The sequence below is a fragment of the Lynx canadensis genome, chromosome C2, assembly GCF_007474595.2.
Source record: "Lynx canadensis isolate LIC74 chromosome C2, mLynCan4.pri.v2, whole genome shotgun sequence".
Lineage (NCBI taxonomy): Eukaryota > Metazoa > Chordata > Mammalia > Carnivora > Felidae > Lynx > Lynx canadensis.
Genome location: NC_044311.2, coordinates 98,178,274 through 98,201,824, shown reverse-complemented (window position 1 = coordinate 98,201,824; position 23,551 = coordinate 98,178,274). Strand labels below are relative to the sequence as shown.

Here is a 23,551-nt window from a genome sequence, read left to right as displayed (position 1 = left end):
GAAGTGAAAACAACTTGCACTCAGCCCAATCTGGCATCAGGTAAATCACACGTAAGTTTCTCTGATGGGCTTCGCTTCTTGCCTCTTTGTCCTCATCGTCTTTGAGACAGAGATGACTCCACATCTCTATCTCCAGGCCTGACCTTTTGGCTGCGCTGTAGTCTCACGTCTCCAAAAGCCCCTGGGTATCTCATGGATACCCAGTCAGTACCTTGTCTCAGTGTGTTCAAAATTAAGCTCGTGCCTCCTCCTCCCAAATGTGCACCTGCTCTGTAGCCCTCTGCTTCCATTTATGGTCCCACTCTGGCTCAAAAACATAGCGATGTCTTTGGTGCTTTCTTCCCCCTTGCTCCCCAAAGATGATAGGTTAATTCTCTTTCTGCTATGTCTCATAAATCAGCTCAGCAGCTCTGTTCGCTCCCTCTGCCCCTGCCCTAGTTAGGGCCCTCACTGCCTTCTCCTGCATTGCTGTGATTGTCTCCTACCTGACCTGTGCCCTCTGGTCTCACTCCCTATTCGGGTCCGCTTTATTCACTGTTGCCAGGTTAATCTTTTCGAGGCACAGCTCTGATTATGTTACTCTCCTACTAAAAACTTTCAATAGCTCCCCGTTGTCTACGGAATAGAGTCCAAATTCCTTGGCCTGCTAATCAAGCCCTCTCACTTTCTGGTCTCCATCTGCTTCCACCGCTTTATTTCCCACTCCTCGCCTCTACATAGGGCATGCTCTAGTTAAACTCAACTAACTTCTCTGCAGAATCTTTCCCCTCTGATTCTTCCAAGCATTGTTCATGGTTTCAGAAATGCTCTTTTCTTTTCTCTATCTTTGTGTGCTCAAGTCCTCCTTGCCTTTCAAGGCCCAAATCCAGTATCAGCTCTTCTGGAAAATCCCCCCGTTAGCCCTTCTCTGAACTCCAGTATACTAGTTTATCTGTGTTATAGCAAAGTAGGCACGGGTCTCAGCTCTGCTGCTAGATTAAACCTTTCTGAGGGCAGGGTGTCTTGTTTTTCTGTGTATCCTTTCCATTGCTGTTCACACAGTGCACTGCTCACAAATATTTGCCACGTGAACGAGTTAATGCGTAGACTTTATATGCAACCTAAACAATGTTGGTTGTTTGTTTTCCTAGCCCAAACCAGATTAGAAGTAGTGCATTTGAGAAGGAATGAGGATCTTAGAGGCTTGCACAACAAGAAGTAACTTGATAGCTAAAGAAGATAAATAAAAACTATAAAAAGAAGACATGAGGACTAAAAATATTATGCAGTCTGGGGGTAAATAAGCACAGAAGCAAATAATCTTATAGACTAAGGACCAAATGGTTAATGCCAAATGGAACTGGTTGGAAACCACAAAACAATATTCAAATATACAGAATTATTTTTATACTTCCACATCCCCATTAGACACGCAACACAATTATTGTTTAAAATGATGACCCTGAGTCATTGAAAAATGTTTGAATTATGGTAAGCATATTATCAGAAAGCTGGATATGCACATAAATTTAAGGCACTATACATCAAAACTTAATGTTAATAAAATAAAAAGTCCTTTGATAATTAAGAGGAAATAAACTTCTGTTTATCTGTTATATGGAATATTCTGTTACATAAATTGTTTTCCATAGTGAAGTCAGATAAGTAAGCTCTCTCTTTACACAGGAGTAAATTTATATATTTTCCTAAATATTGGGGAAGTAATTTTTGTATCATTAAAAATGAAATATGCTCATGATAGACAATTTTGGAAATATTGGAAAGCAGTAAGACAAAATAATTTAAAAATCTTAGATTTGCAAGATCAATTTTTTTTAGGCTGAGATTATACAGTATGTAAATTAGGTATACTACCTTTTAACTAACATATAGCATAAAAAGTATAGGCTATTGTTATAAACTCTTTATAAATATTTTAACGGTTCAAACATTCCAACTAGTGGATATGTCATAATACACTCAGCCAGTCCCCTGGAGTTGAATATATAGTTTATTTCCAGTTTTATAATATAGATACATCTAACAAGATTTGCTGTGAGCTGATAAATTGTTGAAGCTGAGTGTGGAACTCACAGGGGTTCACTATGATGTTCTTCATACTTTTGTAAATGTTTGAAATGTCCAAAATAAAAAAGGTAAAAAATACATTTATCTGTGATAAGTATCTTGTTTACAATGATTTCTGTTTATTTGTAATGATTTTCTTGGAGTTTAGTACTAGCTGGGTGGTTCAAAGTCTGATTCTACTATTATGTAGTTATGAAACTGTCACAAGCTGCTAATGCCTTCTCTGCTTCAGTTCCCTCATCTGCAAAATGGGTATAATAATGGTAACTTAAAAGACTGTTTTAAGCATTATATGAGACGATGTGCATCAAACGCTTTTCACAGTGCCTGGCACACTGTAAGTGGGTGATTAACATCAGCTTGAAAAGACAAAATGCTGGCTGCATAATTGTATGTGTTGTGACTCTAAAAAATCATCACGTATAAACTGAGAAACACGGCAGAAATAACACACTAAAGCATGCAATCACCTCCATCTCTAGGTTAGGCACTTAATTCCAAAGATACTGCCAAGGTTAAAATAATTTTGATTAATAATTACCATTATGGAGCATTTTTCTATGTGGCTGATACTGGGGTAAATGCTTCACAAGTATTATCTCATTTATTCTTTGCAAGAGGTCTGTGAAGTAATTACTATTACTATTCTTATTTTATAGCTAAGGGAATTGAGGTTTAAAGGTTAATTAACTTGTCCCAAAGGACACAGGAACAGGCAGAGCCTGTTGTCAAATACAACTCTGAGCCCCTGGAATTTGTCCCTCAGCTATTGGAAATGGCCTTTGGACTTCGGGCTCTTTTGCACAGATTCAGTGTTTCTAATCTTTATCCTTTAGAGACGAGATTTGAATTTGGGACAAATGTTTGGCCCAATTTTGGAAGTTTAACTGAATCTGTGGTTGGAGTATATTTTTCCTTCCCTTCACTTTAATCCGTCTTATTTATTTTAAAAATCTTATTCTACAAGATAATTTTTAGAGAAGAAAAAGGGGTACTCCATAAAATAAGGTGCCCTTCAAAGAATGTGAATCTCATGGTCCAGAAAGATTAATATACATCTCGGTTTTGAACTATGATTTCTTACTGGTTTATCTTATGTTCACTGTAAAATAATCCATTACCAAACACACACCTATACATGCTCTTTAGAAAACTTATAAAGCGGTCCATATTTACATGTTTCGCTTTAAATGTGTGATCTGTAAATGTGTGCGCATCTTTGGGTATGTGTAAGACAAAGACAGTGAAAGTCTGAATTTTGAAAATGCTGTGAAAGTCTGCAAAAGGTGGCTTCCTACAAAGATTATGAAAATTCAGTCACAGGTCGTGATTAAAACAAAAAAAAAGTTCCATGGCAAATTAACTCTTTTTTATTCTGGGTGGGGGGAGGCTACCCCCCATGCTGTCATACTCTCTAGACAGGAACTACCAAAGGGGAGGTTGCTACCCCTCTGCCTCAGACAGCACATTTATGCATCTGTATCACAAAAAATGTGCCAGCTCCAGCAAGCTCACAGCACTGAGCAAAGTGCTACAGTTACAGCTGGGGATTTGTCTTTCAGGGCTGGCTCTATTTCCTGGTTGTTTTTGACTGGTCTGTTCCTCCCTGGGGGAGGGGCCCAGTGGGGTGTTTTTGTGGGGCGGGGGTTTGAAGGAGGCAGTTTTTGTGAGTTCTATTTTGGATTTGGGTGAATAAGAAAAGCAGGGAATTTGCCAGCCTGTTACTCAGTTATACTGAAACATGATACAAACTGCCTCAATTTGGAGCACAGAAGGTGCTGAAAAATCTTTCTGAGGAGGTCTTGAAATATTGAAGCCTGTCTTCAAAGAAGGACTTATTTCTCTCAAAAATCGCCCTGTAAATAATAGAGGTGTGTTGTCTCTTTGCCCATCCCTGGCCCCGTAAGTCACTACTCAAACTATCAGAATCTAAAGGTAACCAATATGATTTTTTAAAATTACATCGTAGTGTTCTTTATTCCCAGGAGATTATTAAGAGGACTACCCTTGAGTGTGGGCCTTCTTTAAAAAGTCACTTCTACGTGTGTACATTGTTAGGAACATGGGCTGCCAATGTGTGAACAAGCTGTACTTTCTATATTTGCATTGTCCTGTCTATTCTCTTTTCCCCTATTTTCCTGAATGTGCCTGAACATATGTGTCCAGTATAAACATACAATTGCATGGACAGGTCTGTGTGTGTTTCCAATTCTACACTACCTTGAAAATGGTTCAGATTTCTAGAAACACAGCCATATAATTTGTTTTGATTTGAAAAACTGCTCAGCAAATGCATGCCGGTCATGATGGCAGGTAACAGACCATTTATTGCAGTCCTGAAACAAACAGAAAACAAGTTCCAGGACAGCATCACAGAGCAGCACTTCCTTGTGAGATCCTCTTGGCTAAGTAAGGATTGAGTGAGACAATAATAAAACAAATACCTGTAGGCTTTTCAAACGGTAACAACCGGCTCAGGGTTATAGCAGCCTTTCTAGACCTTGATGGTAAATGGTATTCTCGACCTCTGCTTTCAGACACTGGATTGCTGCTTAAGTAGCCTTTATTATGCCCCCTACCCCCACCTAATTTTCATTGAGGATGCCCTTGAAATTAGATCATATTTGATCCTGACAAAGCATATGCATATTGTGGCATCACTCTAAAACCAAGGATTGGTTTTAGCTCTATGAGAAAAAAAATTCCAACAACCTTTCATGCTGAGATTTCTCATGCTAGTTCTCAGCACAGAAGTGATTTTTTTTTTAAGTTGCATAAAGCCTAGCAAGGTTTAAGTTTTCCCAGCAAGGAGAAAGTGTTTTTCAGCTGTTAAATTTTTCAGATGCTTTTTTTGAATTTGGAAAAAACTCAAAAACATGTTTGTTTTAAAATGTAAACCTTTTTATGTACAGAGGTTTGCATATAGAGAAATGCCATTACTATGTTTAAAGGTACTTGCTTTTGAAATAAAGAAGTCCTAGGCATTTAAAGATAATAAACTGTACGTTGCATTATGAACATCTCATTAGGTGCTAACATAAATACGGTGTTCTGGAGGACCACTGATACACACGTTTGCTGACAGGATGACCTATAATACTGCTAGTGAATGTATTTCTGTGCGAGAGCAAAGAGTGGCCAGGTTTGAACTGAAGAGCATCTTTACAGTTAGTATGCTTCTGAAAGATCTTTTTTACTCCTTGTATGAGGCTTGTTGGCCCCAAACCTACTTGATTCCTCAGCTTCTTGACTGGGCCAAAGTTGATACAACATATGGTATTTCAAGCACAAAAATGATGAAGAAACACATTGAGGTATAGCAGCAAGGCAGAGATGAGGGTAAATCATCAGAAGGCCTGCTACATGCCATTTTTAATGGGCTTAGTCACTCTTCAATTTTAAGCAAATTATAGATTGCTAAAAAGGAAAGATACTATCTTGATCTACCCAATTTCTTCAAACATTTTTATTGTATGTTTTAAACTGTGATCCAGTGGTTGTTTACATACATACATGGATATCTATCTATCTATCTATCTATCATCATCTATCTATCTATCCATCTACCCATCCATTCATCCATTCTACCATCCATCCATCTAGATCTATCTCATTGGGATAAGGGAGTATGTGTGTACATGCGTGTGTGTGTGTGTGTGTGTGTGTGTGTGTGTGTCAGAGGCAGAAAGTAACTTATCTATCCAAATTTTAAATCTTAAAAGATTCTTCATAATTACATTGATTATTTTATTGTTTGGAGAGCTAAATATCAAGGTCTAGAAATTCAGCACACATCAAACTTCTAATCAAGGATTTTCCAAAATTAAGAAATCTTAAGAAACCCGATCTTCTGGTTTAATCTTTGAAATGCCAACAAATTCTTTTTTCCCCTTATTCATTCATAACTTAATAATTTATTCATTTTCCAAACATTTATTGATACCCCACTACATGCTTTACACTACATACCTGCAACGTATTTTAGCCCAATTACTTTAACAGTTGCTTTAGGATTTATGGCAGGGTTGGCCAGATGGTTCTTGAAAAGGAAAATCTTCCAGAGTAAAACAACCTGTTCACAGTGTTTCTTATCTAGCAACCAAGAGCCCTGGTAGCATCTCTTCTAACCTCTTATTGTGGCTCCAGTATAAAATCATAAGTCTAGTTTTATTTACTTTTCATATTTAACCTTAATTAAAAATACTGAGTGCAACCATGAGATTTTAATGTCAGAATATTAAAAGACAATTTTCCCATAAGGTCTTCCTCATATATGACACATAGAATATTTATATAATTTTTTTGTGCTATAGAAATGCAGAGAACTGACCATTACCTACCTTTATAGTGATTTTTGAATAAATGAGCTAAAGCATGTTAAGTTCCAAGAAGTAGAGTAAATAAATAGATCACACTAGTGCCATTAGACAGTCTGTCTGCTCCCCTCTTAATGAGCACAGTATACATATGGTAATAAGACAGGTCCTAGATATTTATTACCAGACCTTCTTTAGGTAGCCATGTCCTTCTATTCCAGTAGAAGTGATATCTAAGTATATGGCTAGAGCCCAATTCAATTATTTACATGGCCTTTCCAGAAAATGGCTAATGCTATAGACCAGAGACTTAGAAAATGCGGAAGACCGAACAATACACAAGCGAATGAGACATTAGTCTCTATCCTTATGATGCAGGTCATGGTTCAAGGTCATGGAACTAATAGTAGGAGTTGCTACTTTTGAAGAGTGAAATGCTTTGAGGCTCTTAGGAGAATTTTAAGTAAATTAACTTAATGTTTTGGGAATTATGATTTGGGCATTATTAAAATATTATAATTGGCCATTGTTTCATAAATACAATTACAGGCCACCTTTTCAAACGGCCTTCTTAATAAGTCTTTCAATTTTTTATGGGTATGCTTTGTTGTTTCCCTAAAGTTATTCCATTTTCCAAAGCTTCTTACTGTCTGCACAAATGACAAATTGGCTCATGCTCATTGGCACAGGGAAAGAAGTAACTGCAAAGGTCACATAAGTAGGGATATGGCAGGCTTCAAGCACTGGAGGCCAAAGGCACCAGAAACACAGGCAGACAGCTTAAAATTGTCCTTTCTTATGTTTTTGCATTGTTTCTATATGGAAAATTACATTTCTCTGAGAGTATATGTGTAAATATGCATCTGCTAGTGTTTTGGCAACTCTAAGTTACCTAAATTAGTTTTGATCAACACTGTCGGATTTTTAAACCCACCAACGTAATAAAAGCGAGTTTAAAAAAACACAAACAAACCCTACAGTACATTGTGTGCTCTGCTGTTCTAAGCCTCAGCTTCAAGACAAAAGGAGAGTGAGACTTTGTCATTTGCTAGCTGTTAATAATCAAGAGAAGATCTGCCAGACAAGCTCTTCGAGGGCTCTGTCTGTCTGGACCAGGTATATACTGCAATACACAAAGGGCTTTGCAGGGGGAGAAAAATGAGTGTTCGTGGACAATGATGCAGCTTTCTTAATTAAGATTTTCATTACTGATACATACATTAAGTTCTGCAACTGCAAGAGCCAAAGCACTGTCATGTGCAGGTAGATGTCCCTGATTCCATCTTCAGGCAGTAAAGCTAAAACCTATTAAATGTGCACCCAGCAAATGTTGTGGGAGCCAGGAGAGATCCAGAAATATTTCTGTTGGAATGCAGAGAGGCCCCATTAAAAGCAAATTTGTAATGCATCTAACAGGTACACGAAAAGCTTGCATCAATAGATTGAGTGTGCATGGGTGTATGTGTGTGCATGTGTTCCTGTATAGGACTGCTTTGAGAGCCTGAACCACAGACAAAGGTAGTTGTAGCTGACCTAGAAATAATCTCTATTTAAATACATCAATAGCTCAGGCCTTAAAAGGAACTTTGATCTTTAAGTTTTCCAATGCCTATTGTTAGGAAAGAAAATAAATGGCTGATCTGGGGTAGCTTTTGGAATATGGTGAAGACTCCTGTCCACAGCTGGCCCTGACTCTGTCCCTCTGGGTCACTCAGTCTATTTTCCCTGGATCCTCAGGCTGGTCCACAAGTCAGTGTGGTCTGCCAATGGGTGTACTGTTCCCATGAAATAATCTGACTGTGGTGTGGGGAAATCTTTGTTAGATCAAGTTATTTTTACAAAAAGAATTTTGCTAAGAGTTGAGAAGAACTAAACTCTGCACAGTCCTCAAAATGGATGAGTATCTACAGTGCATGTTTTTTATTTCATCTTAACTAAAGCCTAATTCATTTTAGGGTTGCTGCTACTGTTGATGTGCACAGTGCTCTGTTGTTTTTCTGGTTTCTAGTTGCATCCCTTCCTGTTTTAAAGTTCACATGCATTTGGGGGGCTATCCTCCCTGTCTCCTCACTAAAGGAGACCTTCATCTCTTGGTGATCCCAGACTAGAGAGGAGTGTGAGATGTCGCACTTCATGAAATTTAATTTTATTATAATAGTCAAAAAGTACACATTCGTTTCTTATTAGGTAAAAACATTTATCTGGAATTTAAATGTAATCCCCCATTTTCTAAGAAGGAATAAACCAGAATCCAACACCAAAAGGGCTCAAAAGGAATTCTTCCAAGTATTTTGGCTGTAGTTCTTTGTTGTTTGGGTAAAAGGGAAAAATTCCAAATAATAGTGGCCAAGAAGATTACTATTGGATTCCTGCACCAAGATTCAGATCTCTGAAGTAGTTTTCTGGATGTTGGTGTATGTGTCTGAAACTCTTTCCCTAGGTGTATTAGAGAGCTAGGGCAGAGTGGTAAACACACTGCCCGCTGTGAGATGGCTGGCCTCTGAATATATTCTAGATGAGTGATGTTCATGACTGGTGGTAGTAAGATGATGAAGAAATCAATTCTTTATATGTAGATGCATAGATAGTATGCAGACACCCTGTTAACAGATGCTTCATGCATTTTGGGAAAAGTAAATAGCATTACGATTCTTCCTAATGGTTACCAAAAAGTACTGTTATAAAACTGGTTAGAGGAGTACGTGGAAGCTGTTGGTGAAGAACCAATATAGTAGACATTATCCAAGGCTTGTGATGATGTGAAAAAAAGAAGAGGAAAAAAATCCCAGAAGAGGATTTTAATTGCAGATTTCCCATTACTTCTCTTATGTGTCCTAGACTTCCTTGTAAGGACCAGACCAAAGGACATTGTTAAAGGATTTATGTGTACCTTTTCCTCAAATTCTCTCATGAGACACATGCTTCCCTTACTCGAAATACAGAGTCAATTTTAATTTAGAGGTGATAGTTATTTTCTACATACCCAAAATCCTAGAAATTTACAAGGAGGTACTAAATGTGGAATCTATTTTTGCCTACTAAAGTGTGAGGGGTAAGGTGGCCCACTCTAAATAATTACCTGGAAAATGATTCTCTGGGATAAGGAAGTTATGCCTGATTTGTTGTCAATGTGCCCACATTAGGAGAAATGAGGAATTAGAAAGAGGCTAGAGAAAGAATACATAAAAGAAGAATTTAATGGAAAAAAAATCTTAATTTTATCACCACAAAGATTTCTGTAGAAGATGCCTCTGCAAGTGCCCTAGTAGAAACTTCTTTGAAGTAGATTGTGTAGGTACTACATAGATATAGGTAGAGATAGAGATGACAGAGGTAGAGATAGAGATAGAGATAGAAAGAGATAGAGATAGAGATAGAGATAGAGAGATAGAGATAGAAAGAGATAGAGATAGAAAGAGATAGAGATAGAGATAGAGATAGAAAGAGAAAGAGATAGAGATAGAGATAGAGATAGAGATAGAGATAGAGATAGACATATCCCTCCCAAGCTTTGAACAGGCAACCATGATATTTGGGGAAGAAAAGAGAAGGGTGAGAAAGAACAAGAGGGATACTCATAATATTAATTAATAGCACTCAAGCTTAATCATGTCCTCATTTGGCCTCTGAGTATAAGCTATGTTGTAGAGGCAGGTGTATAATAGGTGAAGTTTTCTAAGGGCATAAGAAAGCCAGACATTCAGCACTCTGAGCCCTGGGTACACTGAGCTAGCTGTATGGCCTCTAACAGCACCAGGCACTACTGCAACCTGGCTCTTAACCATATCCTTCCTCTCACCTCCTGGGGAGTTAGACTGTTCAGGTAGAGAACAAGCTGCTAACTAGGCCCGGTTCCTACCGCTCGCCTTAGCTTGTGGTTGGCCTAATGGGGCTTCCATACAATGTTTGACATGTTTTGCCTCTATTTCTTTCTGGACACTGTCTAAGGATTTAAGGCACACAAGACTTCCTTGTACAAAGTTTTTTGCCAAAGACGGACAAAGAATGCCCTGGAGTACATGCCATCCCTTATCATCTGCAAATGAAATTCTTGTGCTGAAAGAATGCTCCAGTTACCACTCAGAACAGTTGTGTACAACTCCTGCTCCTCTGAAAGACTCAGGGAACTCACTCCCAGATTCCAGACGCTCACTCCCTATCCCAAAACGCCGAGAAGACGCCCTGTCACAGTTTGTACTGTGGAAGCAGAGGCTGATGCTGTCAGTGTGGCATTTCTGCCTCTCCCTGGCATTTCTTTCACTTTCCCTGAAGTTGCTGAAAAATATTCCATGTCATTAAGTATGTAGCAATACACATGGGAGTCAGAAAGAGAGAGGGAAAGGTGGAGGACATTGATGACATGGCCTCTAGCACTTTATTTATGAGAACATCCAGAAATCTCTATCTACATCTGGTAGAAGAATAGTGTCAATTCTGCCCTGGAGACATGGATCAGGCAATGTTGCCAGTGTGTATTTTTCCCTTCCCAATAATTTACTGATTTTGGAGTCTGATGGCAGAGCGCAGATGATCATTTTTACACTCATGTGAGTGAACAATTAGCTTGCCTCAATGGGGGATGGCAATACCAAATAAATATAAATATAAATATAAATATAAATATAAATAGAAATAGAAATAGAAATAGAAATAGAAATAGAAATAGAAATAGAAATAGAAATAATATGAATATGAATATAAATATAAATATAAAAAGTGTAATCAAGAGAAGTACCAACCGTCCCCCACCCAGAGACTCCTCAGGTTCCCTGACTGGTGCTTTGCTCCCCACCGTATTTCCCAGGCAGTGAGGGTTGGTGATGCCCCTGGGGAAAAGGAAACAGTGTTGGAGGTGTGCTCGCAGGACTTTGGGGAGCACTGCCTTTGCAGTGAAGAATGAGACTAAGCAGCTAAACATGTGTTAGACTGCTCGTTTGCCCTTCTGAATTTCTATTGTGTCATTCACCTTTTCATTGTTAATTTATAACCACTCTTAAAATATTAGGAATAGGCCCAGTTAAAATTTTTTTTTCTACCACAGTGATTTTTATTTTCATGTAATTACAATTTAATATATTTTCTTTAAGTTTTTAGGCTTTGGTTTCATGCCTGGAAAAAGCATCCCATACCCCCAACATGAAAATATTCACTTATATGCAAAAAGCACAAAAATTGGCATTTGCCAAATTAGTGAAGATGCAGGGAAATGGGAAGTGTCTTTTTTCATTGGTGGAGGTATAACTTGATACATATGTACTAGAGGACAGTTTAGCAATAGATAAATTTTACTTTCATAGTTTCACTACTAGAAATTTATCCAAAGTAGATAATCAGGACAGGGATTTTTAAAAATGTATGTGTGTATAAAGACAGTTATTGTAGCATTGTTTAGTTGGACAAAAAGTCCAAATATCCTAAATGTCCATCAATAGGTGATTGACTAAATAAATTATCCATAGAGTACAATGTAGCTATCAAAAAGATAATGTAGATGTATATTTATGAAATGGAAAATGCTTATTACAATGTTGAGTAAAAAAGCAGATTAGAGAGTAAGCATTTCTTCCTTTCATTTTGGAAAGAAAAAGACAAAGAGAAAGAAAAAGAGACAGATGAATCGGTAAGTATGGAAATGTATTTCCTAAAGCGTTAATCATGGTTGTCTTTGTGGAGTGAGATTTTGAATGAATTTTATGTTCTTCTTTGTATGTCATCATTGTAACAAATGCAAACAAAACTAAGTGTATACTCTAGAACTAAAAATCAGAATTTTACTTTGAGGGTAAGAGAGCTTATATAAACCCTGTAACAGCTACTTAAAAATTCAAATATGAGTTTGATAGTCATTAGTGATTAGTGTCTCTCTTAAAAGGATGACATCATTGCCTCTCCACTCTCTTGATCGGTGACATCAGTGCCTGCCTCAACATTCCTTCGAGTTGGACAATTCCAGGTGATACACTGTAGTTCTTGCCATATAGGACTTTAAAACTGAAATACTGGAAATAACCCAAATATGTATATCGAGGGCACAGCTCGGTAAATTCTAGGGGGTTACATGATTGATAAAAAACTATTCGCATATTACAGTGGCATTTATAAAGAGTTTGCAATTACACCAGGAAGCACTTATATAATATTTAATTAAAAATGGGATACAACTCTACACATACAATGTATGCCCAATTATGTTAAAATCCAGAGAAGAGACTAGAAGGTGATCTGAAAAATTATTAATAATAGTTGTTTCTGTATAGTGGCATTATAGATGTTTTCTCTATACTCTATACTTTCTTAATATTTTACAGTATGTGTGAATTGTAGAGTCATGAAAGAAGTAAATATTAAAAAAATACAGCTGCTTTGCTCAACAGCTGCCAAATTCTACCCCAGATGTAGCTGCAATTTAGTTTTGAGTCAAATGGCCCTAATGTCATTTCCTAGAGGAATCTAGCTAGCATAATGGAATGTGTTCAAATAAAGGAAAACTACCATTGCTACCACCTCTTTCTGTTACCATTTTATAATGCTCAGAATAAATCTGAGTAAGGAACCCTACTTCTACTGGAAATTAGGAATTTCCACATTCTCCAGTTCATGTCTTAGGTTGCCAGAAGCTGGATTTAATTATTCTCTAGTACTCTGGTATGTCTCCAGGTTTGGAAGCTGCTTTGGGGAGGCTGTGGATGTAGGCCACCACTAGAAACGGAGGCTCAATTATTCATTTTGAATGGGGGTTCCTCTGAAAAACAGGATGGGCTGTTAATATAAGATCTTCTGTAGTTAGTTTCCTTTCCTTCACTACCTTCCCTCCTCCTTCCTTCCCTTTCTCTTCTCTTCCTCCTCTTGCCTACCCACTCTTCCTCTCTCTCTCCCTCTTTTAAATAAATAGCCTTTCTGTACAGTTAGATGCCAGTTCTTAACATTTAGGGAAAATTCACACAGTACTAACATCACACTTCAAATAGATCATCTAATTGTTCCTAAATGATCATATTTTAGCAAAATGATGATGGGAGAAGTCAGAATGTCACTCACATGTTTATGATGCATGTTAGAGGCTTGGCAATAGGCAGGCAGTAGATATTTTTTGAGAAGGCAAGAAAGTAACTAGGTAATGCCAGTGTGGAGGAAGGAGCAGCCGAAGAAAGAAGGAATGACATGCGTTTCGTGTCTTTTGATAAAAGTTACCTAACAATGTGTTCCTGGACTTTTGGGCCAAATGGCAACCTCCAAACTTCCCTACACTATGGCTATTTAGGGCAGGGATTGTGCCTTATTCACCTCTGTTTTTTTCTGTATGCAATACAGTGCTTCGTGTAATGTAGGTGCTCCCTAGATACTTGGAGAACTGAACTGAGCCTTTTTTCCTGCCCTTTTTTGGCTTCAGCTGAAAGAAGAAAGAAAGAAAGAAAGAAGAAAATAAAGAAGAGAAAGAAGAAGAAAGAAGAAAGAACAGAAAGAAGAAAAGGAGGGAGGGAGGACGGAAGGAATGAAGGAAGGAAGGAAGGAAGGAAGGAAGGAAGACTGGAAGGAAGGAAGAAAGGCAGAAAGAGAGAAAGAAACTAAAACTCCTAAATCTTTACACATGTACTGGGTAAACCCCATTTGAATTTGAACTCAGGTACTCATCCTCTCTGCACTGCCACCTTGGTCACTGAATTGCTGGAGAAATCACCCAAGACAAATGGATATCACATTAACCCTCCAGACTCACCTAGGGCCTTCCATATTGCCAAGGAGAATGCTCCTAGGTTGCTCTGGTCAACTTAGTGTCCCAATTGTCCCAAGAACTATTTTAAACTTTCACTTTCTTCAAATCTCCACCTCACTTATTCTTAGCAGGACCCTGACACCCAGGAGCTATCATTTGAGAAACCACTCAGCCTCTCAGTATGTGGCACACATCTGCCCCCATCCTTTCCTTTTTCTTTCTTGTAGTGGTAGAAGAGATGTGCGTCCTCCCATCCCTCATTTATGCTCAGGATTCCATGTCTCTAGGCTTACCAGGAATCTTACATTACTAATCATCCCAACCTCTTCTCCCTTCCATAAACTGAATCTCTCCTCTCTACTGTATGCTTCCCATATGCATACAAAAATACCAATATTTCCATTTTTCTCTAATCTTCTGACTTCACTCTCTCCTTCCCAAAGCATGACTCTAGCTCATTTTCCTTTATAGTAAAGCTTCTAAGAGTTATCCACATTTGCTCGCTATTTCTTTACCTCTCACTCTTTCCCCAAACCATTACAAACAGGTTATTGCTTCTACCACTTCAACAAAACAGCTTTTGCCAGAGTCAACAGCAACCTCCACATTAACATACTAAATGCAATTTTCAGTCTCTGACTGACTTCTCAGCAGCATGTCTTACTACAGACCACCCTGTTCAAAATGCTGTCTTCTCTTGACGTGTGTGCCAATGTTTTCTGGTTTTCCTACTATCTCCTTAGCTGTTCCTTCTGAGGGTGTTTCACAGCCTCATTTTTTTTTTCTACCGCTGATTAAATATTAAGAGTTCTTCAAGTCTTGGTTTGGGCTTTCTTCTCTATGGAACCCTGTTTCCTAGGCAGTATCATCCCTGCCGACAGCCTCATTTGCCTTCACTGTACTTCTAATATCCAATGTGTATATTAACCTGCCTATTCAATACGCTCAGTTATCTTTACCAGAAATGCCTCACACTAGATATCTCAAAAACAGACCTTGTAATCTTCCCTCAATTCCCATTCTCCTTTGGTATTTCACATAACTGTGAGTGGCACCAACCTCCATACAGTTTTATGAGCATAAACCAGTAGTCACGGTTGCTCTTTCTCTCTCCTCCATCTCCCACATCCAGTCCATGAGAACATCCTGTATATCTTGCTTCTATATTATCTCTTGGTTCCATTTATTTTTCTTCCATTCCCAGTAATTGCCCTAGTCTATCTCTTGTCTGTTATACTATAATAGCCTCCTTATTTTTGCTCCTGTGAAACCATTCACAATGATGGACTAGTTGAGCTTTTTTTGTTTTTAAATGTTAATTTACGATTATTGCAGATTAATATGCAGTTGTAAGAGATAATACAGAGAGATCTGGTATACCCTTTACCCAGTCTCACCCAATAGCGATATCTTACATACCTATAGTAGAATATCACAATCAGGAGATTGACCTTGGTTTTATAATGGTACAATCTACCCATCTTATTCAGATTTCACCAGTTTTATATGCACTTCGAGTGTGTTTAGTTCAGTGCAACTGTATCTCTTATGTAGTTTTGCATGATCACCACTATAGTGGAGATACAGAATAGTGCCATCGTGAGGCTATCTTGTGCTACCTTTTGACAGCCATTGGCAGCTCCATCTCTTCCCCACTCCTTAACCTTTGCCAACCACTAATCTGTTCTCCATCTTTATAGTTTTGTTATTTTAAGGATGCCATATAAATAGAATCATACAGTATATAATCTTAAAGTATAGAATCATAAAGTATATAATAAAAAAAAGATTGGCTTTTTTCACTCAGCATACCTTTGTGATTAATCCAAGTTGTTGTATGTATCAAGGGTTCCCTTTAATACTAAGAGTATTCCATGGTATGGATATACCACAGTTTGTTGAAACACTTGCTCATTGAAGGTAATTTGGGTTGTTTCCAGTCTGGGGATATTATGAATAAAGCTGTTACAAACATTGGTGTACAGGTTGTTGTGTGGATGTTTCCATCTGTCTGAAATAAATGTGCAAGAGTAGCACAATCATTTTAGAATACAAAATTGGGGCTCCTGGGTGGCAATTAAGCATCTGACTCTTGATCTCAGCTCAGGTCATGATCTCACAGTTTGGTGAAACAGCCCCACATTGGGCTCGGCACTGACAGCATGGAGCCTGCTTGAGACTCTCTCTCTCTCTCTCTCTCTCTCTCTCTCTCTCTCTGCCCTCCCCTGCTTTCTCTATCAAAATAAATAATAAACTTAAAAAATAGAATATAAATTGATCATGGAACATTCCTTCTTAAGTTTTCTTTTTCTTAGGGAGGTCTTTATACAGCCTACAAAGATGCTGACATCCTTATATGTCTTTTCAACCTCAGCCTGAGCTGCTCTTCCCTTCATTCTCTCGATACAGCTCTATTTGATGCCTTCACCTATGCTGTGCCCTCTCCTTGGAAAACCTCTACCACCACCTAATCTCACTTCTTGTTTTTCATCTTCAGATGGTAAGCTCAAATGTCACTTACCAGGGAAGGTCCTTGTGAACTCCTAGACTCCTTAGATTCCCCTCTTCTATTTGCTCTTAGAGCCCCTGGAACTTATATTTCATAGGGGCAAGCACAGTTTGTAATTACAAGTTCTTTTGTGTGACCATTTGATTAGCATGCTTCCATCCCCTAGACTGTAAGTCGAGTAGGGCAGCGACCATATCTGTTTGCTTTCCATTATCTTCAGCATTTAGTAGACATTCACTTTGTGTTTGATCAAATTTGGCCAAGGACTTTAAGACAGATAGTCTTGTATTCAAATTCTATCTTTATCACTCACTAGGCATTCTTGAAAAAATTACTCAAACATGCTAAATCTCTGTTTCCATCTTCAAAATTAGGATCACAATAGCATCTACCTAATGACTAGCTCTAAAGGTTAAATCAGGTAGCTGTTAAGAGATTTGTCCAGTGCCTAAAATAGTCAAGCATTCAACACATGCTAATTCTTACTGTGATTATTAGTTTAACTAAAGACAAGATTTTTCTATATTTTTTCCCAATGAGGTTTTAGTCCATTATCTTAATTTCTTGCCTGTGTCCTGGGGTTCTGATTCAGGTACTTTGAGACTCTAAAAAGAAACCCTCAGTTTAGATCTCCAATAATCTACAGGCTACAGGCCTCCAACCCAAGGTATGTCGCCTTAGATGGTACCTTTTGGCTATGGTCACATTTTCATCTCACTCAGTACTCCTTCTCTTGCTTTCCAGACCGTTGCATCAGGGGGCTGGCTGGAATGCCTCTTCCCAACTCCTAGTGTTCAGAAGGAAGTTTCTGAAACATACTGTTTCTGCCTCATTCCTTACAGTTCCCCATGGAGGTGATCATCTTGTGGATAAGATCGCTCTTGCTCCATGTCTCTTAATTAGGGGAACTGATATTGAGGGTTTGTAACAGCAGGAGTTTAGCCCTCTTTCTCTTTCTTTTCCTACAATGGGAGTTAGTAACCTGGAAGGAGCATTGATCTTATGCTGATTCAATTTTCCTTTGGGAGGGGCTTTTTCAAAGTATAGATAGAAGGGAAGGGAGTCAATGAGCCCATTTTACCTCTCATCCATCCTATATCTTCAACGAAGCCTTACCAAAAATTTTTGGTCCCTAGGTTATAAGTTCTTTTGTCTTATTTTTCAACCGGGTTTAGAACTTGAGTGGGAAAGGCCGTGCCATTTATTGGACCCATTCAAAGATTCCAAAACTTAGGTTTATTTCTTTGTTTGGAATATCATTTTTTTTGCTCTCATTTTTTTTATCTAGCCATTTTCAAGACCCAGCTAAATCATATTTTACAGAAACTTTCCAACCCTCAAGGCTCTCTTTCATGAATGAAATCCTATAGTACTTACTGGACTGTATCATTTGTTTTGGAACTGGTCACTATTGTCTTATATGCATATGGAATACTCAACAGTATAACTTCTTTTGCTAATCCAATTTTGAGTTCCTTAAGAGCAAGCATGGGCAATGTCTTAGATTATGTTTTAACCCCATACTAAACACAATTCTTGTATTTAGTAAGTGCTTAATAATATCTTACAGGATGATTGTGCTTGAAGCTGGCCCACTGACCAAGCTGTGGTTTGAAGGATCAAGTTACAATTAATATGGGTTAGTGGCTGGATAGTTTCTGAAGGGGTGGTCGCAGTGGCTAAAGGGGGGAAAAAGGTTAATAAGAGTATGTCCCTGAGATGTGTATCAGCACAAGTCTGGATACATATAGGTAGTGAAGCTTAATCTTGTTATGTGCTGAGTTTTCATCTTGATAATTTATTCCCCTATTTTCCTTTATGAAAAACATAGTATACTCATGGTCTGATAGGTAGAAGGCTAAGAGAAATGCAAGCAGAGGGAAGCAATGCTCCTAGGTGTGGTAGGCTGGTCTGTAGTGTGTTTTGATTCTCTAAATTAGTTAAAAGATTGAAAAAAAAAAAACAGCCACTACTAACCTCAGGAAAAAAAAATTAGAAGGAAGGGTCCTGAAAATGGTATCTGAGCAATGAAAGACAGTGAATATTTTAAAGATCACTGAATTTAATTTATTCAACCTAAATGCATAAAAGTACAGGTGGGAACATTATTTATGCAGGTATATGCAAATCACTTTATAAAATAGGCAAAGCCCTTCTGCTTTTTATAAGTTGCCAAGGTGGTTCCTGATATTTTAAAAGCTATGCACCTTTAATGTAATTTCCTAAGAGTTGGAATCCCTCTGTCGGAATCACAGTCATTGTCAGAGTGAGTATGTGTATTTTTCTTTCCTCTGGGACTTCTACAAGGCTCTCATAACCATCACAAAAAGGGTGGTTTCCACAGAGATATGACTGGAAAATTACTTGGAAGTCACTGAGGAGCAAGTCACAATGTTCAAGCAGAGAACAGGGCCTTTGAAAACATGAACCCATCTGACCTCTTGAATTTAGTACAGTGAATTCCTGAGCTCTGAAACATGGGGCCCGGCTGTGCATGCCATATTGGTGCTATAAGACTGGCAGTAGGTTGGCTGTGGCATGGTCTATTTCAAACTCCTTCACAGTGCCCAGTGTTGCATGTTCCCAGATGACATTTGGTTGGCAGAAGCTGGGCTTCCAAAGCTGGCAGTCTGGAATGCAGCCCACTATGTTTGACAAACACATAATTGACCATCTGATCACCAGCCTACAGTCTACACTCAGGTCACCGGGGGGACCTGGGCTTTCAATAGGTCCCTACTCCTCATCTTGTTCATCTTCTCAAACCTTTCTCCAGAAAGCAATATAGAGAAGACTTAAACACACCCACACATACCCTCCCATTTGCAAAGAGAACATGGTCCATGAAACATAAGCTGTTGAAAATTTCCTTTAAATTGTCCTGGCAGCCCAAAGTGAACAAGAGAAAAGCACATTTATGGTGAACTCTAATTCAGAAAGAAGGAAGAGACATACTGAACTGTTTCAACACCAGCAGTATATATGTTGCCATTCAGTTCAATGGCTTGGAACTTCTCAGAAAAGGACAGTAGAGACAAACGATAGGAAGTTGGGTATTGCTTGGCTGTAGGGGGACATTACTGAGAAATTGTTTCATTTTCAGGTGAAAGAAGGGAAAAGCGGGACACTGGAAATGGCTTCTTCCTTATCTGCATGGCACTCCCCGAATTTACTATGGAAAAGGAGTCACACATCTCTGGAGACCAGCAGGCAGCATCTCAGAGTGAGGTCAGATTCAAATTCAGGTCTCCTTTGGAGCTCCTGTAAAGAGTGTTTTGGCCTGAAATTTGGCCCCACATAACACATCAACCTTTCTCCTAGAAGGCAGGGACTGTGCACTGGGCCAAGATATGCTGGCATCATGCAGATGTCAGTGTCTATGTCAACACTACCAGATAGCCTCTCTTCTTCGCTCCCACCCCCACTGTACAGTCCGGGCCCTTTGTTTTCACTTGTGACCCCGGTCTTCCTTTTCCCAATCAGCCATCTCTACACAACCAGAGCACTCTTTGCTTAAATTCTTCAAAAGCCTCCTCAAGCCTGCAGCATCTCATCTAAACTCCCCTGCATAGCTGACAAGACCCTCCGCAATCCTGCCTCCTTTCCACTTCCAGCCTCATCTCCCAGGCTCCCCTTTCAACCACCATGTTGCGGCCAACTAAGCTACTGTCCTCTGAGCAGACTGCTGCTCGACACTCTTGACTTTGTAAATGCTCTTGGCTTTTTTTGTGATTATGATGCCCTTTTCTTTTTCTTCCCCTACACTGACTTGGCAAACTGCAAATCATTCTGTAGACTTTTAGATCCAGCTTGCAAGTGGGCACTCCTTTCTCTTTGCTCCTTATTACACCTTTGTAACATCTCCTTGCTCCTTTTGTTACATCTTGTTTATGCCTCCATTCCAGTGTCCATCACATGCTATAGCCGTTATTTACTATTTATCACCCCTACCAGACCGTGAGATTCTTAGCAATAGGGAGCATTCTTATTTATCTTGGAGTTCCAGGAATGACGCACAATAACTAGCTTTCCATAAATGTTTGTTGACTGAAAACTGAATAAAGAGCTGTGCATGATAATTAATCAAAATGAAGCCAAGCAGTAGCCTTAGCCTCTATAAGCTAAGCATGGAGCCTATTAGCAATCTAGGAAGGCAGAAGATCGCAGCAGTAAGGCACTTTCTGGCGGTTCTCACAGGGTGAAAGGAAGAATGAGGGATAGAGAGTGTGATGGAGGAATGTCTTGTTAGCAGAGAATGCCACTGAGGCAGTGAATTTGCAGCCTTTTCAACACAGAGGTTTCAATACCGGAAGGTTTTGTTCTGAGAATGAATCTGAGTCTGAATCGTGGAGAGGTCTAATTATAATAACCTGGTTTCTCAAATAGGCTCAGTCTGTGCTACCTGCTTCCAGGCAGCGTGGCAGGTTACGGCAGGCTCCTCTTTGTTTCTGCTAAAGAGTAACGGAATAGAAAACTCCTTGGGGGGAACATCTGGAAAGCTGTTCAGTTCCCATTGAAATCTGTGTCAAATCCGGATTGGGACTTGGACTAAATGCAGTGGCCAGGAGAGAAGGCAGCATTCTGCACCTGTCTGGAGAAGGCCATTGAAGAGGCACTAGGAGCTAGAAGCGCTGGGGAGATAATGTTCTGATCTGTTCCCAGGAACTTTTCTTTTCCCTTTGATAGGTATCTGGGGCACCACCCCTGGAGCCATCAGCTGTGTCTGTGGGGCACTTGAGGACAGCAGGGCTATCACAGGGCCCTGTCACCCTTGAAAGAAAAAGCAGCCTTGGGATTTGGAACAACCCAAGCAAGCATGAAGCCTGGCCCAGGGGTGGGACAAGGTTAGGGGGTACAGGAGTGGGCTATCAGCCCATTACAGGTCATTCCTCCCAGCTTTATCTCTGGTTAAAAATTAGGATCTCTCTAGAAGCTGCCTGAATTAATGGTGGAGGTATCATAGAATCAGTTTCACATTTTCCTATGAGCCAGAAACAGCCTTATTCAATTACCGTTTTTATCTCAAAGGTCTCCCCCTCGATTTCTAAATCTGTGACACAGGTCTCCAGTCCCCTGTACTGCTTGTGTCTGAGGCTTGCCCTACGGTGCTGACGTCATAATAGCTGAGCCGTGCGGGCAGGAGTGCACTGTGCTGACTCATCCCCAGTGATGTGAGGATTAATGCCTTGTCTAACACGGAGCTATTCTGTGAACTGTTTTTACACAAAAGAACTGTAACAAAAATGATTTGCCAGTCAGAGGACTAGAAATATGCAGTGCTAGGTAACTGAAGGAGGGACACGGGAACACAAAGTGGTAACCAGAAGCATGACAGTCACACCCTCCAAAGCATTGACAGACCCGCTCTATCAACATGGAGAATAAGGAATAACAAGACCTGCCAGGGACAGGGAGGATCTGGCCCTGCTGTATAAATGCATTACACACAGCACCCGTTCGTCCTTGGGGAGTTCATTCACCAATCTCCTTTCTCTGTCAAACGGCTGTCACTTGGACTTCAGTCTAGTGTCCGTCCTTGGGGGGGATTCTGCTCCCTTAAGTGTATCTGCAACATGCCTCTAGGAATGCTAGTGGAAGCCACACACGTGCAAGAGAGCCATGGGACCCCCTTTCCTGTGCAAATGAGGACCACACAAGAAACACCTCGGAGAAGTCAGTGAAGCAGGACAGAATGTTGTGAATCAGGGACAGTGTTCACCAGAGAGGGAGAAGCAGCTGGGAAGATCTGATGCTTATTTATCACAGAAGGTGACTGCCACCACCTGTAGCGTGTCTTGGGCAGTGTCTCATGCAGTGAGTGACTATGATTATTTGGGTTCACTGCCACAGAATCTCTTTCACAGCAGCCCAAGGTAAAAACTTATCCAACACATTTGATGCAGCCTGATTTGGGCTTTAAATAATAAATGTTCTCTCTTTTCATCTGAAATCAAGTTTTCCTCTCTCGTTTTTTCTCCTTTTTTCAATGACTCCCATCTTTTTTGAAAAAGGATGGTACCTTCTATAAACCTCTCGGCAGATGTAATCCTGGCTTCTCTTTCTTTTTTTTCCCCCTGGGACTTGTGATTACACACACAACTTTAGCCTAATGGGTCAAGCCTTATAGTTCACTCTTGCACTTCTTAGTAAAAGGGTATGGAAATTTTGTCCATAAATGAAAGATGTGATGTAGAAGTTGAAATTAAAAACTACGGGATGTAGACATGGGTATATAGCTGATGAATAAATAATTGCCCATTGATTGGCAGTGGAGCAAAAGCCCAACTATTGCTGATATCTGACTGAAGAATGCAGGCTATGGTTTAGAGGAGCAGTGACTTCTGCAAACAGCAGCTGCCGCTGAGAAAAATGCAGTCTTTATGTAGTCCAACGCCCGGGCCCTGGGCTTTCCAGCTCACTCATGGATGGCACTACTACCAGCACCAACAGCATCAATTCCAAACCCAAAGTAAGCTAATACATAGTGAAGAAGTGCTGGAAACCACAACAAAGTCAAGCAGAAACCATGCCAATAAAGATCTGAATTTCCCCAAATATGACACTTTATGGAAAAAGTAAAGAAACCACTTTTACTTACAGAAAGAGAAGGGGCAGGCCACAGACTGATGGTCAAGGAACTGAAAAACAAAAACAAGGAATTAAAAATAAACCCAGTGAGGGGAAGGAGAACGAATCTAAGTTGTAGACAGAACTGGTTGCTCCTAAGGGTTAACAGTAGGAACCTGTTTTATTACCTGGAGCCCAAGGAAAAAGAGATCCAGCCCCATACAATTTTCCAAAGGCCATGACCTCCTGCTATATGACCAACACAGCACTCCAGCACATGGCATGCCAACCTTCTTCTTTGCTAACTTCATTCTGATCTGAATGGTGTGAGTACTTTCTAGAGCTGTGCTCCTCAGAACAGTAGCCACTAACTATACT

General features: G+C 39.5%; 1 protein-coding gene across 3 annotated transcripts in view; it reads right to left on the bottom strand.

The window, feature by feature from the left end:
• ZBTB20 (zinc finger and BTB domain containing 20) overlaps positions 1 to 23,551 on the bottom strand; it is a 769,186-nt gene that overhangs the window by 137,727 nt on the left and 607,908 nt on the right. For all 3 annotated transcript variants that reach the window (XM_032594753.1, XM_030330006.1, XM_030330007.1), the window contains one exon: positions 23,205 to 23,244. The gene's annotated coding sequence lies outside the window, so the exon portion shown is untranslated. The remainder of the gene's footprint in view (positions 1 to 23,204; positions 23,245 to 23,551) is intronic.